This window comes from Buteo buteo, chromosome 4, assembly GCF_964188355.1.
Source record: "Buteo buteo chromosome 4, bButBut1.hap1.1, whole genome shotgun sequence".
Taxonomy (NCBI): Eukaryota; Metazoa; Chordata; class Aves; order Accipitriformes; family Accipitridae; genus Buteo; species Buteo buteo.
The window spans coordinates 22,333,966-22,351,049 of NC_134174.1; the positions used below are offsets into that span (position 1 = coordinate 22,333,966).

The following is a 17,084-nucleotide window of genomic DNA, read 5'->3' on the forward strand; positions in this document are numbered from 1 at the left end:
TGAATAAATAACTATTAGTTAAAATGTAGTGTGAAAAACAAGAGCTATAACAATTTAGAAAAAAGCCCAGTTCTACACATTTTTAAAGGCCTTGCATTTCTATACCTCAAGTGTCAGCTTGCCTGATACTTTCACAAAATTTCAGAGCGGTGATATCCAAAGATCTACTCATTCAACTTACACCTTGCTAGGTTATTATATATAACATATTTCTGGCCTCTGGCTCTAATTCAGAAGATATCTTTATTCTTTTCAAGTGCTATAGTTATTAATCTTGTACATGCTTTAGACTTTAATGGATCTCAAGTTGTGGTGGCATTCATGCAGATACTGATATGCTTACATGAAGAACCACAAGCACATGAAGTAATGTTCTAGAAACCAACTTTGCTGTGAGACACAGAATCAGACGTACTGCTCTCCCACGTATGTGGAATGCAGATAGTGATGGCAGTGGCAGCCACTCAGTTACGCCAGCTTATGGTGAGAGGGGAATGACAGTCTGTTAATCGGCTCTAGAGCTGTAGCCTATGACTTCCTTTGCTTCCTTGCACTGTAGCCAATGTCCAAAGTTAAACAGTTATTCCTGACTTTCATTGAACTCAGTGTAGTCGGCTTGCTGCAGAGGAAAATCCCTGCTGCTACACAGTCCCGAGCCAATTTCAAACTGGTTTGCTTCTGAGAAGTCATATGGCACTGTCCAGGATGTTGCCTTTTATCAAAATAGATTTTTCTCCTTTAAAACAAATTACATGAAAACTGATGAAGGATCAAAATTCACCTCGGGCAAAATAACTGGTCTGTAAAATCAAGGAAATATTTCTGATACAAATGGTCACTCCTGATTGCTGAAGCTTTCCTTATGGCTGAGTGTCCTGGTTTCAGCTGGGATAGAGTTAACTGTCTTCCTAGTAGCTGGTGCAGTGCTATGTTTTGTGTTCAGTATGTGAAGAATGTTGATAACACACTGATGTTTTCAGTTGTTGCTCAGTAGTGTTTATACTATAGTCAAGGATTTTTCATCTTCTCATGCCCAGCCAGGGCACCTGACCCAAACTGGCCAACAGTGTATTCCATACCATGGGATGTCCCATCTAGTTTAGGAACTGGGAAGGGGGGCGCAGGGATTCGCCGCTCGGGGACTGGCTGGGTGTCGGTCGGTGGGTGGTGAGCAATTGCCCTGTGCATCATTTGTACATTCCAATCCTTTTATTACTACTGCTGTCATTTTATTAGTGTTATCATTATCATTATTAGTTTCTTCTTTTCTGTTCTATTAAACCGTTCTTATCTCAACCCAGGAGTTTTACTTCTTTTCCTGATTTTCTCCCCCATCCCACTGGCGGGGGGGGAGTGAGTGAGCGGCTGCGTGGTGCTTAGTTGCTGGCTGGGGTTAAACCACGACACTGAGTGTGGCCACCATATTAGTGGAAGAGCTGAGCTGCCACTCCTGCACTTGTGACTGGGTGGATTTGTTAGCAAGTACTAATAGGAAAGAGGAGGGAGGGGAACAGGGATGTAGAGTTTTCTCAATTCTTCAGAAATTCAAACTACTTCCCACTGTGGTACTCAAGAAATGAGTTCCAGTGTGCTTGCAGGTTATCTACAGGCCCTACTGGCAAATTGAGGACCATATCCTCCTTCCTTTTACTCATGCAACCTAAGAATAAATCAAATTAAATTTGTGTTGCTGAAATAGGAAGGAGACTCAGATCTGATGTTTTATTTTCTCTTTTTTTTTAAGTAAGCTTTTCTAGCAAGTTATCACTTGCATGTGATGCAAGATGTCCCCTTGCAGAAACCTTAAGTGCTGTTGGCAGAAATGTTCCAGTTTAATTAAGCCATTAAAAGAGACTGCTACTTTTAATGTAGGAGGAGGGCTACTTTGAGGGTTAGCTACAGCAGAAATAGCTTCCTCCAGCAGAAACGAAATGGCTGGGGGAAAAGGAGCCACTAGCTGGACGCAGTGCAAATAAGGATTAAATAGCAACCCAAAGGAAGAATAAGGAACAGATCAGTGAGGAGGGAGATGAAGACCCAGAAAACAGAGTATGTGTAACAGTTTTAAAGAAAGTGACTTCCCATGTGAAAAAGTCATCAAAATGCTAGACTGCCTCTCTGACAATACTTTACTGTGTAAGGAAGTAGTCATCACTGTGTGAAATGATGATTTGGAAACTAGAAGGTAGAAAGTGCTATCTTAAAATGCAGCCCACCTCATTAAAAAGCCTGAAAGCTCAAAAAGAAGCAGCTACTTTTAAAGATTAGATTATAGATGCACAGGATGGAGGAACTATGTATGAAGACAAGTTCAGAAGAAATGAGAAAAATAAAAAGCTAACATCCAAAGCATTTCTTTATGATTCTGAAAGCAGTTCTTCAGGCTGAATGCATGGGAAACCTCAGAGAAATTGGGGAAAGACTTCCAGTGCTAAACATTAGATTTCTGCAATTTGCAGTGAATGACTATGTGTGTATAATAAAAAACATCTTGAATGAGAAAAAGAAGGTCAAACTGAAGAAGTAAAGAAGGAAAAAAAAACCTGAAAGCACAAAGGGAAAAAAGCAGCTCTGCAAATTAATGTAAGAAAGGATGCATAAAAAAGAAGCTTGTCAGAGGGGAAAGGGACTGAAGAGCATGATGGAAAAAAAAGACAGTTCAAATATATAGCTGGTAATGAGGCCGTTCCTAGGTGCCTTTGCCCTGCTCCAGGGATGTGGGGAGGTCAGAACCCACTCAGGTTAGTCAAGGATCAAAGACTTCTGAAAGCCGCATAAAGCCAATTTTTCTTTTTAACATAGTTTGGGACACCCCTCAGTTAGTCCCATGTATACAACTGGAGTTTAAAGAAGAGAAATGGAATGAAAAGCCTGAGGAGGAAGGAAATAAACAGGGAAAATAGAGCTATTTTTAGCTTAACCCCCCCCATATGGTGTCAAAGTGATGAAATGTAATTAATATTGATCCTCTGTGATTCAGAAACTGCCTGTAGCAGCTTCTTTGAATCCATATGCCACTTGCACAGCTGCTGTTGGTTTTCCAGGGGCACAGAACTGCACTGAGCACCACAAACCATGCAGAAGAGAAGAGGTACCACTGGGCATTACTCTGATGGGGGAGCTGAATAGAGGCAATGGTTTTAGCAAGTGCATTTAAATAGGTGCCTATCACAGCAATGTTTTAAATTATTAGGAATTGGGGAAGGCATTCATTAAGTTGGTGCAGCAGTCACTAACATATATGGCCATGTTTGGGACCACTCCTGTAGACAGAAAATATCATAACTACTCCAAGTTGTGACAGTTCATCATGAAGTTCGTCGTCTGTGTCACTTGCGTGTGCCCTCATACAAAACCTCCTGGAAAACCTGTGTCCTGGAAAGCTGGAGGCAAGAAGAGTAGCTCCTGTGGGCTATCAGAGTGCCGTTGCTGATATATTTCTGCCAATCCATTTTCATGACAAAGTTGCCACTCTTCTTCCCAGCCACAGTAAGGCACTGCATGTCACCGTCTCCCAGCCCATCTGTCCTATCAAATTGGCTTTTCTGCCTCTGGCTGTTTTGTGTTTCACTGGCGTATGCAGGTTTTAATCCCTCCATCTGATTAGTTAGGAGAAAAAACAGTCTTAATCTGATAACAGCAGGATAACGTAGCACTGCAGAGATAGGATGATTCAATTATATAATAATTTTTATTTATTTACTTACTTATTAAGGTGCTCTTCAGCAGAATGCAATGTTTTTTGTTTCCAAGAAACTAAAAAGTTGTCCTAAAAGCACACTGGATTTAAGAGCACTTTATGAAATACTGATATTCTCCAGTAAGAAGAGATTTCTCTGAGTTAATTTTGGTAGCATGTTTTTATGCTGGTGTTCCTAATGGACTTAGCCTGCCCATGGAGTGTCTCTTCTTGACTCAATTTGCCCAGCCTGGGAAATTTTGTACATTCAGAAAAATAAAACTCAGGCAAATGTTCCCTTACTAGAAAAAGTAGCTGCCCTCCAAAGAAAATTCCTTGTAATAATTTCCACAATGACCTGGCTGAAATAACTTGCAGATTTTAAAGCTTAAATTGAACAACATACCAAATGTTTGTGTTAAACAGAAGTGATTTATGCAGGCCTCAACATTTTAGCTATTGGTCCCTGTCTCAGACAGATTAGCCGGGAATTTGGAAACCCATTTCTTTAAATTGTCTAAGTAAGCTTATTAGACATCTTGTAAAGCATGGAAACAGGTGTTCAATAGACCTTCCCTTTGTACTGAGGTGTGAAACCCTACTTGTTCACATCGGGAGGCACATATCTGGCACAGTCAGGATAAGGAAAGGCACATGTGGGTTACATGATGGCAGTGAGCCTCCATCCTGCCTCCCAAGCGCACAAAAACCCTCAAGAGGTCTGGCTGGGACCTTCTCTCCTGATATCCCTCCTGGTCAGTGAGTCTAGGTGACCACCCACAGATGTCTGGCTACTCTAATCGCAGAGCGTCCTGTGGGGCAGGGAGGCTGCGGGGGGCACAGGCATGGAGAGGCAGCTTGTCCAGGGCAGGGTGTGCTCAAGGCAGAACTCAAAGCACGCTGTCAGCAGCTGGGCTAACTCAGGTGCAGATGAAGGCCACAGCCACCGACCTCAGTCAGACTGGAATTTGCAGACTCCTTTCGAGTGTCTTTAGCTGCCTCTGTTGGCAATATTTAGGCCTTTGATTTTAAGTTGGATATACTAAGTATAATATAAAATAAACATATATTTTAACTTATCTTGCTGAATCCAGTTTGGAGGCTTATGCCAAGGAAAAATTAAAATCACAGTGGGAATCTTCACGAAGAGGTAAAATTGTATTATATGTAAAATGCACATACACATAGAGACAGACACGCAGACACAGACAGACACAGACACAGAGAATTATAAAAGAACAGCATCTACGGAAAGCAGGCAGAGTAAAACACCCTTCCGTGTAATAAGCCATGGTATCATAGAATCATAGAATGGTTTGGCTTGGAAGGACCTTTGAACACCATCTAGTCCAACACCTCTGCCATGGGCAGGGACATCTTTCACTAGATAAGCTTGCTCAAAGCCCCATCCAACCTGACCTTGAACACTTCCAAGTAGTTAAGCTGCATTACCTTGTAGGTGGATGTAGACTTCACACGGGGGCTGGGGGGTGACTTCTGGTCAAACCAGCCCGTGGCATCTCCTCCAGGCTTGTGCTCTCTGTGCTAAGAAGTTTTGTTTTTGAGACACTGGACGCATCTGAAGATCACCCAGTCTATTCTCGACTGGCTCCCATGCATCGATGTCAGGCAGTCCATTCTGCCTGGTGAGGGTCTCCTTCCTAATGATTTGATAGTGCTGAGGAAACTTGACACAGAGTGCTGAATATAATACATGAAAGTCTTTGCTGAAGTTGGATAAATAGATAAATAGACGATTGAGTGATTTTAGAAAAGTCCACCACTGCCTGACATAATTATTTTGCCATTTTGGGACATTGGTATGTGCATCCTGTGAATGCTGAAAGGCGAATTAATCCAGTCTGTTTTCCAAGGAAGATGAGTTTCCTAAGAAAACAATTAACATAATAATTATACTGAGAAATGAACTCAGGACTTTTTTTTTTACCCTGAAAATTGAAATGGGAAATATGATTCAGGTCTCTTACTAATGGACACTCCTGGCAGTATAAAATATGGAAAAACATTTTTTATCACAGGCATTGGGATTTTAGCTACAGTGAATTATTATCAGTATCTAAAAGACAAGAAGATCTCAGAAGCTGAAGCTTCAAAAATAAGCAATGTAAAAGACTACATCTATCACGGTTTGAAACTACAGGGCAGGAGAGGTGAACAGTTACTGAATTTACACAGGAGGATTGTAAATGCAGTGCTCTTTTTTTGGAAGCTTCTAATACTCGACTCCATCACAACCTTTTGTTAACAAGAATTTAAGTCATTGCTTCCCACCCCACCCCCCCTGCATAAATGAGATTATTTTATGTAGAATATGCAGAATATACAAGCAGTACAGTCTGTTATTAATATGGTCTCATACACTTCATCATATTTATAGCCTCACCAAATGTTAATGGTTTTGTTGAAGTTTCCTTGCTGAATATCTGCTTTGCACTGGAATTTTAATTAGAAAATTTTACACAACACAACTGATTCATTTCTTACAGTTGTGCCTTGCTCTGCCGTGGAGCTGTGCTGGTTTCCCAGGTGGGCACTGCCCTAGGACTGTGAGCTGGTCCAGCCGAGTCCCGCAGCTCTGCTGACACTGTTGTTCAGCTCTGGGTGAACCTGTGTAACACCAAGAACTACTCCCAGCCTCACCAGAGCATTTTAAGCATCCTTTATGCTTTCTGAGCTCAGGAGAGATATTTAAGCAGCCTTTCATGTCTCTTACACCTGGTAGGAGGTTCCTTCAGAAGGTCTTCTGCCCTCCTGGTCTTTTCTCTCCAGGTTCTTGTCTTTGAACCCCAGTGCCAACGCTTTGTGTGATGGTCACTCAGGTGTGGGCAGACGGTGTTAACACATCTGTCCACTACTGCAATTACAGATGTTCTCCACCTCCACAGAACTCTCGAGAGCAATACCTCTCAAGCATAACACCACCTCATATTCAAAGCAACCCTCTCCCCAATGCCCCCTTTCCACACATTGCCTCTTTGTCCCACCAGATGTTCACAGGACGTACTCTCCTTGTCTAAGTAAAGTGGAGGGGGTTTTACTTTAGGCTTACACTGTGAGAGCTGGTCAGAGAGTGACTCCTGGGCCAGGTAAGGCATGCAGGCAACTGAAGTGTGGTTCCTGAAGAAGGGTCATGTCATGTGGCTAGCATCAGGGTTGTGCTGGTTGGGTGGCTGAACCCCTGTGATGGGAGGGAGGGAGTCAAAAGGGCTGCTGAGGCTGGTTGTTAGACCACCTGGGACCCTGCTTGGTCCTGTGGCAGAGCACTGGGACCTTTAGATCTAAGAGACTTGTTGCCTTCTTCCTCCTCTCAGCTCCCTGATGGTGTGTCAACCATGGGAAGATTTGTAATAGTTTCTACGCAGCCTACTGGTGTGAGTGTTGGTAGGCAGCAGCAGGCAGTTACTACTGCATCTGGGCAAGCTGGCAGTTTCAATGTTTGGACAAGCTGCAGTAATGTTTTTCGGCATGTCTCAGTATCTCTCTTTCCAAACATTAATGTGCAAAGCTCATACCTGCTCCAGATAGACTTAGAATAATGGAGAAAACACCTGCTCCCTGAGTAGATCATTCCAGGAGTTAATTACGCTCACTGTGAAAAACGTCGTCCTTATTTCTGTTCCGGTTTTATTTGGCTTAGCTTCCAGCTAGAGAATCTTCCTTTTACTTCAGCTTTGACTGTTAGAAATCTTCTCCTAAACAGATACTGCAATCAAATCAACTCTGAGCTTTCTCTTCAACAAAGTAGTTTGAGGTTCCTCTGTTATTAGGTTCCCTGGGCCTCAAATCATTCTTCTAAGTCCTTTTGGAAGTCCTTTCACATTTTTCAGAGTTCTTCAAAGGAAGTAGCCATTAATGTTGGGCAATATTCCAGGTATGGCCACAGAATCTTCATCTCGACTGTGGTGCAGGAGTGCTCTGGGGCATGTTGTGCATTCTTGGTCTTCTAACCATGCATTAAATTAAAGCCATTCTGGCCGTGAGTTTGTCGTTGCATAAACCACCGAGTAACAGATATTGTACCATCACTGCTTCTTCAGACTTCAGTGCTTACAAGCCTCCCCATATCTCTCTGAAAGGCCACATGCATCTTTTCTATTTTAATTAAAAAGCCTTAAAGGTTCAGTTCATCTCTGAAAAAAACTTATTAGAAATCTACCTTTCATAATTCGTTTCCAAGACTAGATGCCTATATTAACTACAATGTTGATTCTGCTTTGTATTCACTAAAGCAGTTTCAGCTTGTTTGGGAACTGGTTTCATTGGTCTCTGTCCATGTTGCTGTATTTTAACGCACAGCATATTCTGCAAGGCTGATGCATTAATCTAGTTAAGAAGCCAGAATAGGTATTTCTAGCCTGAGAGGTTTCACTCGTTGAACTGCCAAGGCATTTTACTCTGTTATTGTGGATTGAATTTATGTCTGTTTTTATTTCAATTGAATCAGAATTGTTATGCCGGGGATAAATTTGTCCTGGCTTGTGTACTGGCTTATTTGAATGATTACACAATTGTTACACTCTAGGAAATAATTCTGCTATTCAAAGCATAAGGCTAATCAGAATTTTCTCCTTGGAAATAAAAGATTATTGGTAAATAGCATAGAGGAGAACAAGGCTATATTATCTTATGAAAGCAATCAACAAACACTAATCCATTTAAGTGCTCAGTTTTGAAATGGAATAGCACTGTGCATGGTATAGAATTAGAAATCAAATATACAGAATACAAAGGGATCAGTCTGTACTACTAGAGAGGTGGGCAAAGTAATTAGACAAATTGTTCTCCAGTTTGCATGTTTCTGTAAGAAATGCTTTTTCTTCTTGTTATTCACATGCTGGATTGCTGTTTGCACAGCTCTGTGATTTTCAGTTAATACGGCAAGAGACAATAATTGTATTTGTTTTAGAAGTACTGTTATTATGTCAACACTAGTATTTCTGTAACCTAATTATCACTTTGAATCACCCAATGTGAACCTTGCTATTTTTTTTTTTTCTTAGTTTGGGCAAATGGTTTAGCTGATTATCGTAGGCATTTGCTTCACTTGAAAAATGCACAAGAAAGGATATCAGGCTGCACTTGGCCACATTAGATTGCATTCAAGAACATGAAGGAGACGTGGCTGGAGATCTTTAGTACCTCATCATTCATACAAAGTTTGCTAACCTTTCTCACAGTTGCCCAGCAACAAAGTGTCCAAGCCAGACTGTTTTAATGAATGACTTGGGAAGCAATGGGTTAATAAATAACGCAAAGATACAGGACTTCAAAAGTAAGGTCTTGACAGCTCAAGTCTTCAACACATCAAGCTGAATTTTAACCTAGGAAAATTCTTTCTCTCGTAATATTTAAATAAATGTCTTGTAAGTTTATTGAAATTTAAACTGTCAATTAAATGCCTCTACACAGAGTAACTTTAAGATCATAATCAACCTCTAGATGACATATGTTCTACCTGAATAAGTTGAAGAAAAAATAGTTTTGCCAGACACATGTTCTCACCTTAAAAATCATATGGACAAAATAATACTCTTAACACTCCGGTTGCTGTATAAGGTGGGATTGCCAAGACATTAACACCATCTTCATTTTATCACTCCTTTGCCACGCTGGGTTTATACATCTGAATTGCTCCCCAGCCCTACAGTGCTAAATACGCCATTTCAGTAAAATGTTCACCACTACTCAGGTCTGTTATTCAGAGTACAGCTCTTAACAGAGTTGTAAAATAGCTTCTAGGGAAGCCTTGCCTTCTGAAAATAGGCCACGACAATGAGGTTGCAATTGTATTTGAAAAATTTTGCCAGAAATGTTTATAAGCCCTGGTACAGCCCCAGGTGAGGACAGGGGTTTTATCAGCACTTGACACACAACAGCCATATCATTTAGGTGAAGGCAAAAGCGAGTAGAAATATTTCATCGTGTTACCAAGAAACGAGCTACCTTGTGAAATTTATTACCCATGAAAATAATGGATTGTAGAATTAACCTGTCACACAGAGAAACAGATAACGCGGCCTCGCGGTCTCAGCTCAATGGCCATGGTCGGAACTGGAGGTTACTGGCAGCACGGATGATGCTGAGGTATATGCAATTTCATGAAATAATTGCAGCAGAAATCTCCCGGTTCCTTTTCTTTTTTTTCTCCATACAGTGCAAACCCACATGAATTAATGTCTCTAAGATCTTTTTTATAACCCCAGGCCTGGCACTACTCCCTGAGCGGCCTTGGGGCCCCGAAGACTGCAGAGCCGAGTGGGTAGGCCGGCCGACCATTTCTAAAGGGAGGGCCCGTGGAAAGTGTCACCAGGGAAACGTTGCTAATGCCAAGGCCTCGTTAAATGGCGACCGAGTGTTCCCCAATGGCCTCTCCGGACGGGTTCAGGGGCCCGCAGCCCCGGCACGCTGCCTGACAGAGGTGTAGAGGTACTTCGGGCGCTTCCTCCGGAAGCGCTGGAGAAACGGGGGATGCAAAAGGTCAAAGCAGCCTTCTCCGGGAGGCTCCAGCTAATTGGAGGTGTCGTGGGAATTGGAAACCCTGGCCTTTAAAGTGCATTAAAAACAGACGTTTTATTGCTGCTACCCAGTCGTCCGATTTGGGGTCAGACAGTGCCAGTCAGGCGGCTCTGCCCCAGGGCGAGCATGGGGAAATCTTTTCCGTTCTCTTCCCGAGCCCTCGGGCAGGGAGCGGGAGTTACAGCCGCCGTGCCGTACCGGGCCGGGCCGGGCCGGGCCGTACCGTGCCGGGCCGTACCGTGCCGGGCCGTGCGCGGCCCCGCAGCCGGCGGCAGGGCCTCCCCGCGGGCACGGCGGCGGCGCACGGGCAGCCGGACCGAGGCGGTTTCCCGACGGCTGCCGGCGGCGCCCGCCCGCCGCTAGATGGCGCCCGCCGCCAGCCGGAGCCGCCGCCGCCGCCCTGAGGGCGCCCGGCTGCCGGGCGGGAGAGCGGGGCCGGGCCTCCCCCGTGGCCGCCACTTTAAACCTGCCCAGGGGGTCTGTGTTCGTTGGGTTGTTTTTTAAACCCGTGTTTGGGGTTTTGACAACGGCGGGCGAGCGCCCGGGGACTCTCCGGCGGGGAGAGCCGCGAGGCGTCGGCGCCCGCGGGCCCGTGTTCCCGCCTCCTCCCTCAGCCCCCGGGAGGGCCCCGCTGCCCCGAGCGGCGGGACGGGCCTTCTGCAGCCCCCGGCCCCCTTCGGAGCGAACCCACCTCCGCCTGCGATCACGCCCGCTCTGCCTCTGCTGCCCATTGCACCGAGTGGATTACCGGCACCGGTATTTGCTGACAAGATCTGCTTTAAGTGATCTCGCAGCTGAAAGAAAAACACACCGTGCGACTGACTGGAAGTCTCTCTCGACCACCAAGTTGTGGTTTTAAAGACGATTACAGTACAAAAGGTGGTAAATCACAGTCGTATAAAAGCATTTTTTAACCTACTTTAAACAAGTACTGGTTGTGTAAGCCTGGCATTTTAACACTACAGAAATTTTAAAATAATTTGGGATTTTTTTTCCCCACTTAAGCAGTAGAGTCTTAGCAGTGTCTATTTTTCAGTTTGCCAGGAGAGAGAGAATAATTTCCTAGGAATGCGAGAAGCTATTCCATCTACTGGTTTATGAGGTTGTCCACCGGTAATATTTATCAACTTGCAGCGTTTTTGCTGTCTCGTCCAGAGGGGAATTCTAGCCAGGGAGTTCGGGAAGGGTGCTCAGTTTATTTTAGTGTTTGTAATATTTTTGCAAGCTGTGTGCTACTCATTAAAGAAAACAGCAAACCCAAAATGAACCCTAAAGCAGTTGGAATGAATGCAATAGGAGAGAAAACAGCACCAGCTTGCTTTTGTGACCAAGGTCAAAATGGAGAAATTGAAGGAAAATAACAGTGTAGAATGTTCCAGAATGTAGTAGTTTTAATTTTCTTAGCATTAAGCTAAGGCTTCAGGGAACTGATGCAGCCTTTCTGGTAGAGGTGATTTAGTGTCAGACATCTGAGATAAAACTGAGTTTGTGTGGGTGGGAAATAGATGGAGGTTTAACTGAAGAACATTTCTTATAAACTAGGACAACTGAGCAGAATAGCAGCAAGGACCTACTTCTAGTGGTTACGGTTCTGCTGAAATACTGAGTTTTTTCTGTAAAGGCAAAGGAAAAACATTCTAATTAATTAGATTTATTTACAGCAACCGGGTTTGGGATCAAAATAATTGCCTTGAGACTGAAGTGTGCAGCTGCAGCACACATTCCAGATGTGAAATGTAACGCTGTGTTGCAGCCGACCTTATTTTCTGATTTTAAACCCAGAATTGGTCAGGACTTGTAAGTGAATAAATTCATACCTTCCTCTGAATTAATCCAATGCAGAGGTGCTGTCATATTACTCAAATAATCAGGTGTGTTTTGGGGACAGGCAGGAAAATAGCTTCCTGCCACATGAAAGAAAGCACCTTCACCCTGAGAAAGGTCATCCAGTTGGGTCTGGGAGGTAGGAAACTGCTACCCCCTGGGGCATGTATGCTTACAAGATCTTAATTTGTGTTGCAGTTTGAAGCTCGATGCAGCAACAAGTTACCACCTCACTCCTCATGTGGATCATGCTGTGATCTTCAGGTGAGGGAGTCTGCCAGGAATCCCCCCAGGCTCCTGGGGAAAGCAGCCAGGTGTGTGCTGCCTCCTGCTGCTCTTCCCCTGCAGAGAGTGCGCGCTTCCTGCTCATCCTCTTTTTTTATTCTCCCATAGTTCAGATCGTTTTTATATTAGGCCACTGAGAGACATCATGTGAACAACTTAGTGAAAACAAAACCCGATAAAACGAAAGAACCTGTAGAAAAGCTATGCTTTGCCACTTTCCTCAGGCACCTACTGAGACCTAATGCTCACAAGAGCATCGAACAAGCTTTCCCATGATGCTTGGAGCCTCTTTTCCAGCAGACGGTGATGAAAAGTGAGTATCTGTTTTTCTCAGTAATTTTTAAAGGAAATTGGATATGCTGTCCCATGCTTAATGCTTATTTCAAACGGAGACGATTAGTCAATCTAATTAAACTTATAAGTGTAATTTTTTTCATTCCTTTGTTAGTCATCCCTCAGCATAGCTGGACAGAAATATCGCAAGCATGTGATGTACATCCCCAGCAGACTATGATTTTTTTACCTATCAGAAATGGTTTTCTTTAAAACTCCAGCTGGCTTAATTCTTTGGAAGTATCTTTTTATGTCTGTTTTGGGTGTCTGACTGAGATATGCTGAATATGCCAGATTTTTAGAGGCCCAAGTGTCTGATTCCTCAGGAAGAAAAGGCAGGCCCCTTTGGGAAGCCTTTGTTTTGGAAGCAAAATTCAGTGCATTTTCCATAGGAGGCAGACTGGGCTTCATGTAGACAGAGCACAAAACTTCCCACAGTTCATTAGGTTAGGGAGAACTGCACAAGAAACTCCAAAGTTAACTGAAATGTACTTTATTTCCTCCTAAGTTGTGCTATCAGATGTCAAACTTTCTCGTAACAGGAAGGATTTCTTTTGGCATAGGTCACTGTACTGGGTCTCCCTTCTGTAAACATTTCACTGCTGCCTCAGCATCACTGAGGGCTCAGAGGAGCAGGGGTTGCTACGTTCAGGCATGGACATTCAGCAACAGCTTCAATAGTAGACAGCCTGAGAGGGTATAATGTCCAGGAGGGTAAAACAAACCATTTTGAGCACTAACTGATGAATGGTCCTTCATGAAGAGGAAAAAGAATTCCTACAAGAACTAGTCCAGGTCCCCACGTTACCTACTCCAGCTTATGATTTCTCCATTAGCAGAAATGTCAAACGAGTTTGAGATGTTCCCTTAGGTGGTTTTAAACATTAGCTTTCTGGCGGAAGCTCAGGCTGGGTTGTAAGGTATTGTATAGTGCTAGGCAATGGACCAAATTTCATCCCAAGATAGACAAGGATATTATGGAAAGGAATGGCAGTGTTTATCCTTGAATAAACAAGCTTTTTAATTTGCTCCTTAATGTGTCAGAAACAGCTGTTTTACCTTTCTGTGAGTCTGAACTCTCAAATAAGGACATATGGGGGACAATATAGGAAGCGGCATAGAAAAAGTAGTGCAGTGGTAGAAAGTTAAATATAGCCTAGCGGGAGAAAGTGTGGAGTATTATTGTTCTGTTTGAGATATGGTAATTGTCTTGGTGTATTCATTTTTTAGCTATAAATACTTGTATCGTGGTAACTTTAGAGATAGAATTTAATGAATGCTCTTCATGTAATGCTTTTGCATCTGTAGGTATAGTTTTAGGGCATGTGTATTCAAAACAGAATTAGAGAGTTTACCCAGCAATGACATCAGAGAGCTGGGATGGTTCCTGTGTCCTCTGTGTCTCTGTCTATCCTACGTCTGTGCTGCGAGTTGTGTGAATAACTGATTTTCTCAGCCAAAAAATAAAACAAAATTAACGTCAGACTAAGAACCTTCATGCCACTGTACAGAGAGCCTAGCCCAGTAGCCTGTCTGTCACAGTGACTGTGGCACTTCAGCAGTAATGCTCTGAGAAAGCACAAGAGAGAGTACGTGAACAGTGATCTATCCTCCCCTGCTTTCCTGAGGTTGAATTAAGACTACTTTTTTTTTTTAAATTAATTTTTGCCAGTGGATCAGCCCTCCCTGAATTTCTCTAATGACTTTTTGACTTTATCTACACTTTTGGCCTGCACAGCAGTCTGTGACAATATAATTATGCACTATGCAATGAAATACCTGCTCTCTCCTAATTTGACATCTGATAATTTCAGTGGGTACCCTGTAGTTTTTGTGTGGTGCAACGCAGTGAATAATCATTACCTCGTCACCTCTTCGGCACCATTCATTGTTTGTAGCCTTCCTCATTTGTCTTTTTCCATCCTGAAGACTCCTCATCTGTTTGGTGTTCTCTTACACAGAAACTGTTTGCTGCCTTAGACCATCCTCACTGCCTTTATCTCTGCTTTTCAACTTCTACCCCCCTGAGGTGAAAGGACCAGACTGCATGCAAAGGCTTATCCAGCATGGACAGCTCTTTGTCAAAATAAAACATGCGAACAGATTATAACCTTGTTTTGATTTGTTTCTGAACAGGTCTGACAAAATCAAAGGCTTTCAGTCACGAAGTGGGAGAAGAGGTAGTGGTGTCCCTTATATATACATCTCAGTTGTCATGACGGTATGACATGACAGCATAAGTCATGAAAGGAATGAAATCTGAGTTCAGAACCCTTCTGCCTACCTTTGAGAAGAGAACTGAACTAGTGCCTGAGCTGCAGGCTGATCTGGACAAAGTCTTTCTTGTTTTAGCTGCTCTGGTTTTGCTCAGAGCTCTTTGAAAGCCACTGGAGTAGGGACCGAACCCCAACCATTTCACTTCCCAGGTGTGTGCGTTTAGCACTCAGTTAGGGAAATAGTTCCTTGCTCATGCTCTTCTATGCATGCCTTTGCTATGAACAGCAAACTATCAAACACCCTTAACAGCTATCAGTTTGTTTCCTTGAATACGTTTGGGCTGATGTCCTCCAGGACACAAGAGTTCAGAATCCTAATGACTCAGGGCTGTTTATCAAACAACTGCAGTTGTTGAGGGTATAGTTGCTAATTACTGAGCTGGTACTACACCCACCAAAGCAGTTCTAGAAGCAGCTGTTCAAGAACAGCATGTCTTTGTGATAAAACAGTCACGGCCTTGCTTTGACTACTCAGAAAAATTTATTTCGAAATTGAGAAGGAGGCATTGCTGGAGCTCAGCCCAGCTGCCCATACACTCCTACCAGCAAAGGTGCTTTCATTGACAAAAAAAGGACAGATGTTTCTTAGACAACACTTAGGCAACAGAGAGCTTGGAACTTTCTCTTCAGCTTGAAAACTAAAGATATAATTTCTGCTGGGTGTGGAGTCCAGCAGCTTCTGGTCCGAGCAACACGTGGTTTCTGTGATATATCTGGCCTCAGTGCCGAGCCCTCCCCATCCTTCTCCCCTTGGCCCTCTTCCTCCAGGCTTTTGGAAACACAGCCACAGAGGCCCCTTACAGCAAAGAAGAAAAAACACCTTTTAACCTATTGCCAAGACAAAAAAAGGGCATGTGGCCTATTTTGATTGTACAAGCTGGTAGGTGTAATTAGAGACAGCATTGTTGGCTTCCATTAGGCTTAATTAGATGCAGATTGGTAGGCAGCTCTCACTCTGGCCAGTGTCTCTTCCACATGGTTCTTCCTGCCCTGGAAGTGTTTAGCAGCAACACTCAGTGCTGCTCTCCAGCCTCTCTTAGGCCTGGAGGTTTTCACAAAATGCACATGCTTAATCCCAGTTCAACTCATTAACAATAAGCTGTTTCTGTACTAGCATGCCTGGATGATCTCTGGTCATTCTAGCCAGCATGGGAGATGCTAGATCTTCCAGTTCCACTTCTACTTGTCCTCACAATGGTCTTTAAAAACAAACACAAACCAGTGTTTTCAATATGAAAAGTGGGATCAAAAATAACTTGTTGGCAGTTGCCTTTCTGCTTCAGGAAAAGGTTTGCATTTGCATTTAAAAGCGCAATCTTGTCTGCAAGCCCAATGACCAACACAATGTCACGGGTTGTTTGGGGACACAACATTTGACCTGTACGTGACTCAGGGTTCACCTGCAGTGCAAGAGGAGCTAGCTGAAGTTTGCGCATCACCCTGACACATACCCTCTGGACATAGTGATTCATATCTCTGCATCTGCTCTATCATCCCTAACTGGCAGTTGTATCTAAACAACGTTGCAAGGTGCACGTTACCCTCCTTGCCAAAAATAGAAGGATCTATGTGGTGTATAGGTGAGCAGTGTGAGCTGGTCTGAAATGAGTGCTCTGTAGAAACACCTGAAAGGCAGTATGCTGAGCTTATGACAATTGCTTCCTATGTTCTCTTCCATTATTAATAAAATCCCAGGCTCTGCTGATCTGGACATTTAAAACATATACTCCTTCCCAACCCATCTGTTTCAAAAAGTTGCTGAGAAACTGAAACAAGGACACTTTGAGGGTAAGATTGATAGCCCAGGCATAGCTGTGGCAAAATCAGGTTGCCAGCTACTGTGTGCTGTTTTTTCAGCCTCCAAAGGTGTTTCCTCTCATTGCAGGTACATGCTCAGATTCATCCTGGTGAACTTTGGAGCTTGATGTAGATGTCTTATAGGAGTACACCTGGTGTGGGTTCCTGCTGTGACAAAAGGGGAAGAGCCATATTTGCAGGACAAGTCAGATACTATATGGGCTGAATCACTCTTTGAATATGCCTGGGTTTCCCCCTGTTGATTATATTTTTAGCAAAGGAAGCAATGTTCCTGATTTAGTTGCCCTGGTGAAGTGGTCATGGTCCTGCTGTTGCAGTGAACCCTGCACTGA

At 43.4% G+C, this 17,084-nt stretch overlaps 1 long non-coding RNA gene across 1 annotated transcript; it reads left to right on the forward strand.

Annotated features, from left to right (window-relative positions):
* The first annotated feature begins 10,963 nt into the window (after positions 1-10,963).
* On the forward strand, positions 10,964-14,758 carry LOC142030554 (uncharacterized). Its single transcript, XR_012650222.1, has 4 exons — positions 10,964-11,095; positions 12,239-12,304; positions 12,434-12,638; positions 14,620-14,758. It is a non-coding gene; the product is annotated as an uncharacterized LOC142030554 (long non-coding RNA).
* Positions 14,759-17,084: the final 2,326 nt, after the last annotated feature.